The sequence below is a fragment of the Pelmatolapia mariae genome, linkage group LG9, assembly GCF_036321145.2.
Source record: "Pelmatolapia mariae isolate MD_Pm_ZW linkage group LG9, Pm_UMD_F_2, whole genome shotgun sequence".
Lineage (NCBI taxonomy): Eukaryota > Metazoa > Chordata > Actinopteri > Cichliformes > Cichlidae > Pelmatolapia > Pelmatolapia mariae.
Window position 1 is genome coordinate 31,685,341 of NC_086235.1, and position 9,573 is coordinate 31,694,913.

Here is a 9,573-nt window from a genome sequence, read left to right on the forward strand (position 1 = left end):
AGGTCCTGGCCCGGACCGGCGGACACGCCTCAGACTTAGAAGTGTAGTTTCACAGCGCACTGTACTGTGCCATTTTCGACCTGAACTCAATGTTGCAGCTTAGAGTTGTTTTATTACCACCTAGTAAGCACTAATTCAGCCAGGGATGCAGAATGATGCAAGCCAAAGCAATCCGCTGAGTGTGGGTAGCTTTCATCGCATTTCCATTCACCAGATAGCTGTGATCCTGCGCTGTCAGCTTTAAAAAGCTTATCAGCAGGGAAAGCACAGCAGCAGCGTTGGACTTGAGCGACTTCGAATTAAGATGTTACTTATTTTAATTGTACTGAATGTTTTTTCTCGAAGCAGTTAATTTGTTCCCTGAAAAGCAGGATTGCTTCTTTTAGGCTTCCAAATTTGAGGTTGACTTGATATTCCTGACATTTTTTACCATTTTAAAATCTCAAAGCAGGAATATTTTATCCAGAAACACATTAAACTCTGTTGGTGTTAGATTTTTAAACCTGCAAGAGTTTTTGTATGTCTCGTTTTCAAAAAATCTGTTAACGATGGATACATTTTTTCAGCTCATTATTTTGATTGTCAGGATTACAGCTTTACTGTTTTGGTTCATGCCACTTCTAATTTCCATAAATATCCCATATTTAATGATATTAATGATTTATATGAATATCACAATATTAATATTGATAATATCTAACATCCTGCTTTTAAGATTAGGCTTTAAACATTCCTATTATTAGAGGAGGATCAGGTGACCCTGACTCCTCCCTTATGCCAGGACTCTTTTCTTTTCACTCTCTACCACCACTCTGCATTTAATCATTGGTTATTATTTTTCTCTGGCTCTTTTCCAGCTTCCACAGCCCATCACTCCCAACTGCTCATGGCAGATAGTTGCCCCTCTCTGAGTCTAGTCCTCTCAGAGGTTTCTTCCTGTTAAAAGGGAGTTTTTCCTTCCCACTGTCGCCAAGTGGTTGCCTATAGAGCAGGGGTGTCCAACTCCAGGCCCCGAGGGCCAGTGTCCTGCAGGTTTTAGATATGTCCTTGATCCAACACATCTGATTTAAATGGTTAAATTACCTCATCAACATGTCTTGAAGTTCTCCAGAGGCCTGGTAATGAACAAATCATTTGATTCAGTCCCAGGGTGAGATCTAAAACCTGCAGGACATCGGCCCCTCGAGGCCTGGAGTTGGACATAGAGGGTAATCTCATTGTTGGGGTTGTCACTCTATGGTTGTAGGGTCTTTACCTTAAAATATAAAGCACCTTTATTTATTTGGTGTTTTTAAAATAAAATTGAATCAAATTGAAATTGAAATTGAAGAACATCAAGCCCCTGAAATCAAAAGGCAGCTGTTTTTGGATTCTTTTCAGGAATTTTACGAAACTATACCAGAGCTTATTTTTAAATATTTCATATATTTGACTTTATTTTACCAGTGAAGCACTGAAACATCGCTCAAGTCTGCTAAATGTGCAAGCATGAAACCGTTTTCAAACACATTAGTCATGTTATCTTGTTTTTTAAAAAAAATATTTCTTTATTAATCACTGACCTACTGCATCAAATACTGTCCTTCTTTGAGATGCACTGACATCGCAGTGTCCTGTAATGTTGTGGTTATATTATGGGACTCTTCCCATTTATAATTCAAAGCCACACAGGAGGTTTAGTTGCCCTTAGAAAAGTGTCAGAATACACTGTGCATCACAGTTTGTTGTGTAGGGGGCTGCATAGCTGCAGACCAGTCAGGGTGCCCATGCTGACCCCCTTCTTCCACTAAAAATGACCAACAATGTGCATGCGAGCATCAGGACAGGACCACAGAGCAATAAAAGAAGGTATCCTGGTCTGACGAATCACACTTTCTTTCTTCTTTTTCTGGTGTGTTGCTTACTGGAGAACACCCGGCCTCAGGATGCACTGCAGGAAGAAGGCAGTTGGCAGAGGCAGCGTGATGCTTTGGGCGATTCTGGGAAACCTTGGGTCCTGCCATCTATGTTACTTTGACACGTACCACTTGCCGAAGCATTGTTGCAAATCATGTACACCCTTTCATGGAAACAGTACTCACTGATGGTTGTGGCCTCTTCCAGCAGGATAATGCAGCCTGCTGCAAAACAAAAAGGGTTCAGAATTGGTTTGAGAAGCACAACAATGAGTTTGAAGTGTGGACTTGGCTCCAAATTCCCCAGATCTCAACCCAATCAAGTAACTGTGGGACTGTGCTGGACAAACATGGAGACCCCACCTCACAACTTACAGGACTTAAAGGATCTGTCGCAAACATCTTGGTGCAGATACCACAGCACACCTTCAGGGGTCTAGTGGAGTCCATGCCTCGATGGGTCAGGGCTGTTTTGGCAACAAAAGGGGAACCAACAAAATATTAGGCATAGGGCATCATGTTATGTCTAACTAGAAGACTGCCCAGAGAGCACATGCTCCGTCAATGTGAGTGCTCACTTGTGTGGTTTCCCAAAGAATAATCCAGCATGGTGTTTCTTCCTCAAAGACAAACAGACAAAAGCACAACACATGATGATCACACCCAGCGCTTACTATAAGGACAGTTTTTAAAATCTAAGCTTTACATTTTTTTGTTTTCATTTGCATCTGTAAAACTTTACTTCAAGTCTGAGCTGAACACATGCATGTACAAGTCCAATTTTATAACATCACAGCTAGCTTGGAAGCCAGTCGTAATCCAGAAAGCAACTTAAATAAACTCCCAGCGACACATCCACCTACTGATACCATATCGGACAGATTATTGTTCAAAGCAAAGTATTTTTAAATGTTTTAAAAGATGTCTGGAGGGGATCTTTAATGCGCGCCGCTCACCTCAGTCTAAATGGAGACATCCTGTTTCACAGGAAGGTGTCACTCACAAATTATACAGCTTGCAGTAATCAGGAATCGGGCCAGCACCAGCATCCTCCAGAACAGATCTTCTTTTTTTCCCCTTTTTTTTTTGAATCTTACTCTTTCTGTAAAACAGTGTGTATACGTGTGTTTTGACACCTTCTACTAATTCATGCATTTGTTATTAGAGCTGTCCATCAGTGTGTAATTGGACGTTAGCCCTGAGAAAGATCTGATGATACATCGTATACCATAAATACTATGCTGTCATGTTATGAAGGGAATAAGTCACGGGGATACATTTCCACAAACATGTCAGTCAGTAGAAAAGCTGTTTAATGAAAGATGACAGAGAGAACTCCTCAGGCAAAAGAAGCAATAGCATACCCAAATTAACATAAGCATCATTCCAGTTGTCAAGCTCGCTCCCGACTTTACTGGTATTTTTAAGTCAGGATAAACCTGAGGAATGGAACAACCATTAAAACAAACACTGATTCTGTTTTCTCTGGCACCGGGCTGCATTTCACAGGGAGGGAGAAGAAAAAGAGAAGAGAAAAGAGGGGGAAAGAAAACAACCACGGCTGCTTTTCTGGCAGGGGCATGAGATGCGGTGGTAGAGAGCCGAGAGCGGCGTCTCGTGCCAGCACATCCACATGTCATTTCTGTTTAGACACACCTTGGAGAATGTGACCTCTTTCCAAGCCTGGCCTGGCAAGGGGTCCGCGGTGGAGGGGAGGCAGAGCCCCGGATTGTGGTGAACCTGTGCCAGACAGCTGCCTCCCACCATGTGAATACATGCGTGTGCGCACTCATGACTCACTACATGCAAGGTATGTGTGCACTGCAACATTGCAGCTCAGTGACGTTGGTTCTGGCACGCCAGCCGCTCACTGGCTCCACCGCTCGTCTGTGATCTGTTGGTTGGCCCCGTTGGTGTCGCCACCACAATCTCAGCTCAAAAATCCCTCCTCCGTGCCAACATACACTAGGTTTCAGCTTTTACTGAGCTTGTTTGGGGGCAGAGTTGGCGAGAGTGAACACACCACATAGATCACGGCTGTAGGGGTACAATAACAGGTGGCCGAACCCTCCCTTGCATCGGCTACTACGGTGTATCAAGGTGGACACAAGGACCAGCCGACCTCAAAGTTGATGGGTAATTTATTTATCGTAACTTCATAGAAATTTGATCAGTTTGACTTGCTGATGAAAAAAAAAAAATCAACATTTTATTGCTGTGTCTACAAAGCTTACTTAAACAGTAAAATGACAATACATTAATATTGCTGTTACACATTGTAAATCCCTATATGAAAAGACCCTGTTCTGAACTAGGCCTCATTTACTCTACGTCTTAAAAAATGGATAAGTCAGACCTGAGCAGTTTCTTTTTTCTCAGACTTTGTGCTCGTCTCTCTCAAGCTGAATTCCGACCCACTCCTAATCAGTTTCTGTCTCTTTTTCGCCTTCATCTTTTTCTTTAAACCTTCACTCATTTGCACCTTATTAACTCACTCTTTGATTCTGTCTCCACTGTTGCATCCCGAGTTTCTCCCTCTCAGCCCTTCTTTCACTGTCTGAGATCATAAAACTACTCTTTTTTTTTTTAAAGTCTCGCACGGCATCAAGAAGTCCCAGTATAGTGTGATTAGGAGCCAGAAAGTTAATATGCTTTAAAGTTAATTTGAAACAGGTCAGCAGCAATGACAGGTCTAATCAACCGAATGGATAAAATAATGATGTGCCAAAATAAGTCACCGAAGCGCTCAGGAATACAATCGTTCCCAAAAGAACATCATGTTTAATAGGAACTGAAACTAGTGATTGAGACCATAAACTCATCAGGAAAGTGTTTACTGAGATCATGAATCAAAAGAGACACGAGCTTTTCCCACAGACTTCTAAACATCCAGACATCTTTCACAGTACTCGTAATTAGAAAGAATCCAGGATACTGCACTTCCTCACTGGTGTCACTATACACCTTTGTGATGTTATAGACAGGAGATATTCCCAATATGGTCGTCTCAGGGACATATTATAATATTAGGAACAAGTCAATGTAGCACATGCATGGACAGAGCCTGATCAGTGCTTTGTTTATGGCTTATTTATAGTGAGTCACAAATAGATTATGAGTTTTACAATTTTACTACTGTTTACATTCACTGCCCCCATCTTGGATTGAATTGTTAACTCAGGATTGGTGGGTTTTCTTTTGGCTTTCCGAGTACAAATTCCTAGTTGAAGGGGCTTTCCAGATGAAAATTCCGACCAGGAACTGGAACAAACCAATAGTTCAGAACTGGGAGTACAGAACCCCTACCAATCAGAATAAAGATTAAAGCTGGCGTAACTAGAGAGCGAAGCAGAGGGAGAGAAGCTAAAATGGCATGTTTTAAATTTAAATTGAAAGGCCTAGACCAAAGAACAGTATAAGGCAGGATTATTCTGAACTGGGAATCATGCAAAGCTACTCTAGCTGTTCTAAAATCAGGCTCTGTTTGACATGCAAAGTAAACCCTTTGACGGGAGGTTGTCATGTAAGGAATTAATATACGATTGAAAGCCACACAGGGAAAAAAAAGCTTTAAAAAAAAAGAAACCATTAGTGAGCTGAAGAACAAAGGAGTTAACAGAGAAGGACAATGTTTTCCCCAATTTGTTCAGTACTGCTTCCATAGTATTAATGTGTTTTTGTATTTTACTGCTGTCTGTTAACTGGAAAGCAGTTTGCTCGACTCTGTCGTAATTTTTAAATAAAGTTGGATAATTTAGGTAGTAATAGAGCCTTTTTAGGGTGTTTTTATGAATACAAACACTTTTGTAGGGTTTGAGATTTCACCCTGATGCCAATGGTAATATTCCTAAGGGGAAGCGTGTCACACATTACCCGTCACAATACTGGATTTAAGGCGGTAGCTTAGCAGCGAGGGGGCACCCAGGTTGTGTCGAGGCTGTGTGGAGACAGGGAGGGGGGATGTGGAGGGGTTGAGTAGACAGGCATGCAAAAAGACACTCACCTGTGTATGGCAGGGATAAGCAAGCCGACAGCCACACAAAGTACAGACACAGCAGAATCCTACTCCCTGCTCGCCATTTGGCCTCCGGCAGTGAGGGGTAACTGAATTACAGCAGCAGCAAAAAAGCTAATCTCACTTCCTCTGTGGGGGTCGCGCGTGTGCGCGCTTGTACGCCTGTCTGTGGGGTGTCGCGAGCGTTCATTTGTGGGTCCACGCGCATTCGTTCAGACTCAGCATGCATTTTGGAAAGCATGTCATCCCGACAGTGAGAGTGTATGTTTACTAGATGAAGATGAAGGCTCACATCCAACTGTCCTGCAGGCACCAGAAGGTGAGCCGTAACAGAGGTGAGGAGCGTGCGAGCATGCTTATATGTGTGTGACAACTCGAGTATGCATGAAGCTTGTTTACATCGTCTGAGCATGTGTCCACTTGTTAAAGACACCCGTACCCCGCCCCCATCACTCAACTTGAGAAGCTGTCGTCTAACATCAGGCAGATACAACCAGTATTTGCAAAGCCTCCGCAAACTCCCAGGAAACAGATAGAAAACCTGAAAAACGGATTAAAATAGTGATTTCGAGCAGGCTCTGTTTGCTTTGAGCCGACTAACATACTCTTGTTGTTGGCTGTTAAGTTCACAAGTTACATGTTTTTTGGCAGGCAGGAGCAAAAAGCAAAAGCAATGATAGAGTGTACAGTTACACCAGCTGACACAGCTGATAACACCAACATGAAGCACCTGTTGAATGAGTTATTTTGCTATAGCGAGTGCTGAAAACAAAGTACAGCAGAGGTTGATGAGAACAGAATGTTAATAAGAATCAGTTTTCTTAAAAGCTTATCCAGCTTAGAGTGTGGGTGGCTGGAGTCTGTCCCTGTTGTCATAGAGCGAGAGGCAGAGTACACCTGCGACAAGTCGCCAGCCCGTCACGGATCTAAGAAATCAAGACACATGGCCCCACACTCTCACATCCTTAGCTACACTCAATGTAGACTCACCAGTTGACCTAAGATGTATGCTTTTGTACTGTGGGTGGAAACTCATACAAGCACAGGCAGAAGTTACAATCTTCCCAACCTGATGAATGGCATTAATTTAGCTAATCAAGCACCAAAGTAACCTTTGTTAGCCTCATGGACATTTTTTTTAAAAAAGCCTTCAAAATCAGTAGGACTCATTCTCAAAGGACTACAACTCCCTCTTGCATAATCTCATGGTTAATGGGTATGGAGCTAAAGTTTTAAAAATTACAAAAATTTGTGCATAACACATCCCACACCTGTGTAATTTAGCAACAGCATGGGGCCGTTTTGAATGGAGAAACAAATAATGGTGTCCATCCGTCCTCTTCCAGTTATCCTCGTCAGGGTTGCAGGGGGACTGGATCCTACCCCAGCTACCATAGAGCGAGAGGCAGGGTACATTCTGGACAGGTCGCCAGTCTGTCACGGGGCTAAGACATAGAGACAGACAACCATTCGCACCTATTACCAATGAACTTATCCCCACTAACTGCATGTATTTGGACTGTGGGAGGAAGCCAGAGTACCCGGAGAGAACCCACACAAACACGGGGAGAACATGCAACCTCCACACAGAAAGGCCCCACCAGGTGGTGGAATCAAACTCGGGACCTTCTTGCTGTGAGGCAACAGTTCATAATCGCACCACCGTGCTGCGCCAAATAATGATGTATTGTTTCTTTGGTGTTAAGTTTATTTTGGGGGCATTTTCCTTTTATTCTACTGTTTGATAATGAAGAGCAGACAGGAATGAGAGGGAGAGAGCAGTAGAAGACACAGAGCCCAGCACCACACTTTAGACTCAAACCTTGGCTGCTGTACTTCAGCCATGTGGCACATGGACACCCACTCAACCAGTGAGCTAAAGTTGCATCCTATTAAACACATTTTAAACATTAATTATAAAGGGGAAAAGAAGGGAATTGTAAGAGTCCACCAGGGTTTAAACCTTAATGAATTACTGCTACTTTTGTACCGAGGCCTTGCTAATGTATCTCCTGACGAATAATTAACTAGGAAATAAATAAAAGCCTTAATAATCCAATCCAGTGAAAGTTTTGTTCATAGTTAAGAAGTGTACTCATTCCAGTGCAAACATCCTGCCCAGTATTTAAATGGCACTTTGAAAACATGTACTCTATGTACTTATATTTACCTTTATTGTTGTATTTATCTGCGACACCTTAAAGGCCGGTCCGTGAAAATATTGTCGGACATAAACCGGTCCGTGGCGCAAAAAAGGTTGGGGACTAACCTGTACCTATACACAGACTTGTATTATTGTAGGATCTTTACCCTACAATGTAAAGTGCCTTGAGGCAACTTTTGCTGTGATTTGTTGTAACTAAAATTGAATTGAATGCATAGGCCTGAGCAATGACAGCAGAAACAGGAGAACTAAACCTGGATGGCTTTAGATAGAAAACATGTTGTTTTGCAATTTGCACAACCAGTTCTCCAATGCAGCACATTGGAGAACTGGTTGTCTTAGTGCACACAGAAACCTGAATGGTTATCATGTCCTAGTGTCAGATAAAACACAAAGTGGATAGAAATACATTTTCATCCAATCTGCAGTTTCAGGTTGAGGCCAGCACAGTTTCACTATCAGCTTTTCTCAGAAATAAGAAAGAAGTAAGCCTAACAGTATTTTGTATTGGTTTAGAAATGAGAAGAAAAAAAGAAAAACACCTAGACATCTAAACCAAACAAAACATTCCCCTGAAATATATTTATCATTTGAGGTCCAGCTACAGTCTCAACCACTAATTCTCTCAATCATCTTCACCTTTCGGAGCTCTTTGTAACACACATGAACGTAAATAAATAAAGTCTACTGTGCCTTAGTCACCGTCGGTCAGCAGGATTGAACTGACTCACAGAGGTGAACGAGTTACACGTCACTCAGAGTAACGTTATGTTTTCTCTGGGTGTATTACAAAACAGAACTAAAACAGAACAATACGCCTGAGGCATGACTGGCTGACTGAAAACTTTGCATCCTTCCATTGGTGTGTAGCTGCACGCTGGATACCTTTCAGATGCCTTTCATCACCCCTTCTCGGGCATCCAGTCTAGGAGCCATGACAGCCAGTTGTGTTGCCGTTTCTCCGTCTTCCTCCAACAGCATGTTCAGAACCGGCGGACCGGGTTAGGCTGGAGCCCAGGTTCTCTTCCAAGAGCCTGAAAAGCATAGCGTGAGTGTGCGCCGTTCCACTACAATCCTTGCGGTAGTTTTATCTTGGCTTTAGTGTGTGATGTGGTTGCGATGCAGAGGTGGAACACAGAGAGCCCGTGTTTGTCTATGCTTGAATGCTTTCTTGTGCGTGTTTACATTTGTGTGAACATTCTAACATGTGATGTTTGCTGCTAAATGTCAGCAGCTGGCGGATTGCAGACAGCAGCGAACACCACCTGCACTCCAAACCATCTGACTGGCAGGGATACAGTTGGCCAATGATTTGATGCCGACTGACGAAAATTACACTGCTGTAGCACAAATGTGACAAGGACTAGTTACAGGTTACTTCTGAATAAATAAATGAAAAAAAAAAATACAACAAGTTAAAGTCAGTTTACTCTAACGGGGAGCTGACGTCCCAGTTTGTAGCCTGCATTAGAACTTTGAGGGTTAGTGTTTGATGCTTT